Below are 3,143 nucleotides of genomic sequence, written 5' to 3' on the forward strand. Positions count from 1 at the left end.
GGGAGATAGATAGATAGATAAGCGGCTCAGTTAACGTTTATGATCGCTTTTAGTGTCGTCCGCCTCAATGAATATGAATTACTGGAAACAATCAAACGCAGGCGTGGGATGGTATAAAAGGTTTATTAAAGAGAATTGAATAACGGTTATTGAAACATTGTTTAAACGAATAATAAATGGCCGTGTGTGCATCTGTATGGGTACCTATGAATATATATGTGGACGTATGTGACTATATATTTTGTGTGGTGTACCTGTGTGTGTATATATATATATATATATATATATATATATATACGTGTGCATGTGTGTTCATATCTGTGCATATATGTGCATGTGTATCTGTAAATGTGTCGTCGGCGAATGCACGTGTGGACATTTGTGAATATCTGAGGGACTTTTGTGTGTGGATCTGTGAGTATAGATATTGATGTGCCTATGGTTAATTATGTAAGTGTGTTGGCTTATGAATATATAATATAATATACACAGCACATATATACGAATATACATGTCTTTTGGAGTAAGTCTTTTGCGAAGATATGTTTTACTATGTGTCCCTCATCTCTGTAAATTAATCAACGGGGATGTGTGTGTGTGTGTACGTGCGTGTATGTAAATGTGTGCACAACACACACACACACACTGCATATGTATTTTTGTATATATTTGGGAATAACTATAAATGTTCATTTCTATATATGTGTGTGCGTGGTGTATGCGTGTGTATGTGGTGTATAAACACTCACACAAATACCCTCACACACATATATGCTTATGTACGTTTATATATATATATATACATATGTACATATCTATCTATATAGACATACACACACACACACACACAGAGAAAGAGAGAGAAATATTAACTAAACATCGACATCTATGTATGTATACATACATTTATGTGCCCAAGTATGTATGTGTGTGTTTGTGCATGTATTATGCATGTATATATGCATGCATGTATATGTATGTGTATATGTTCCTAAGTGTGCATATTTGTGAGAATACCTGCATGTATATGTATGCATACCTGCGTGTATGTATATACCCATGCTGTTTAGCGTGACATGGTGTATGCACCCATTACAAACTGTGTACACGTCTGTATACATATTCAGTATTAAACCAAAAGTGCATTACATCAAACTCTGCTTTTTGCACCTTTTAAAGGAATTTAAAAGATGCGCGGTATTACAAATGAATTTTTTTTCTTTGTTCTATTTTTTGACGGTAAAGTAAAAAGATGAAAGCTAATAATAATAATAATAATAATTCCTTATCTTAACTAATTGGAAGTATTATCATGTACATGTTCTGTCTTACAAATATTCTGCTCAATACTTGTCTTGGCATAAATGATGGGCTACAGCAAATATTCTGCTTAATACCACAGATTTGCTTGTCAGTTGTTTGATCTTAACCAGTTGAGCATGTCCCTTAGAGGCTGGCAATATGTGCATCTCTGATCACGTGCAAGAGTAGCGGGGGTAGGGTGTCATAGCCAAGTGTTGAGAGGGATTGTTCGAATATTTCACATCTGGAAACAAGGGTGATTTGCTCATCATCTTCAAACAGCTCTTATTCAGGAACCTTTTGAGTGGAATGGGCTACTCGAACCAAAGAAAATTCTAAGTGGACCCCCACCTGCAAAGTCATGCGCTGTTTAACTTGTTACGAGTTCACTATATCGTGCACATATGGTTGTGATGCATGTGCCTGGTGTACCCCCATCAGACGGTATATTGGACTTCATGTATTTGAACCCCAGTGTCACTTTCATGGCATGTGCCACTCTCTCATTCAATAGTAGTAGTAAAACTTGATAATAAACAAGAAAGAATCAACAGCAAGTTGGATGCTGGAACGATAAGCCACTCTTATTTCAAAAATACCAAGAACACCATACACCCACAAAATTATAGGCCAATAAAGATGCCTATCAACAATCTACCAAACATTCTATCAGTTATCTATAAACGTCTTGTAATACACCTGGAAAACAACAATGTTTTGCCAGAAGAACAAAAGAAAACACTTTTCTCTATACACAAGGAGGCAACAAAATACGAAACAGAAACGAATTACACTGAATCACTGATTTGAGATGAAAACACAGCAGGAATAGTCAGAGACAAAAATATCTTGAAAACAGAACAGCAAAACATACGGAAGAAGAAATGGATAGAAACATCAGTTCATGACCAATTTCCTTCAAGGCTTCACGGAAAAGGAGCGAGTTTCAGTAAAAGTCAACAATGGCTCGAAAGCTCTGGACTAAAAGCAGAAACGGAAGGATTGATTCTCGCTGCACAAGACCAATGCCTATCCACAAACAACTATAAAAGCAAAATAATGAAAACAGGATCTAACACTAAATGCAGCCAGTAGAATGAGACAGTCGACCACATCTCTGACTGTCTAGTCCTTGCCAAATCTAAACACACACACATATAGTGGCTTCATGAAGGCATAGCATGGATTCGATCCTCGATAGCTAAATTTCACTTAACAGTTCAACAGTACTTTTCTCACGGTAAAACAATAGTTTTTCTGTAAGTGACAGCAGTTACATTTACCAGATGCCTTCGCTAAGCAGAATAATGTCTTTGCCACTTGACCTTTCTAACCTCTTCTATTTCACCAAAAGCTAGAATAGAGATAACGGATCGCCAACGAAATCTATTGTTCTCAACAATATGTCTATCCTTCTGGCTGGTTTTGGATAGTTATAAAAACAAGAACTCCGTAAGCCAAAGTCAGTTAGTGAGAACCGAGTCTAGCTGACCGGCTGAACAAAATGCCGTCACTAAAGGAAAAGGCACAAAGAGGCATATATGGTAACTCACCAACGAAGCAGTTGTTTCGTCCCACCACTCTCACTTTTATTAAAGCTTTCTTTTCTCTGTAACATTACCATATCTCTCTCTATATATACTACTATGAGATCGTGTACACACATATACAGGCTGAAATTAACTTTCTTTAAATTGCATGCTTTACGAAATGTGTTATATACTATTACACTAGCCTACATGTCGTGGTATATAAATATATATATATATATATATAAATAATTCTCTAACAGTTTTTTTCAAATGAATCAAGTCATAAACTTATCCATCTATTGTTTTCAT

Source organism: Octopus bimaculoides, chromosome 20, assembly GCF_001194135.2.
Source record: "Octopus bimaculoides isolate UCB-OBI-ISO-001 chromosome 20, ASM119413v2, whole genome shotgun sequence".
Lineage (NCBI taxonomy): Eukaryota > Metazoa > Mollusca > Cephalopoda > Octopoda > Octopodidae > Octopus > Octopus bimaculoides.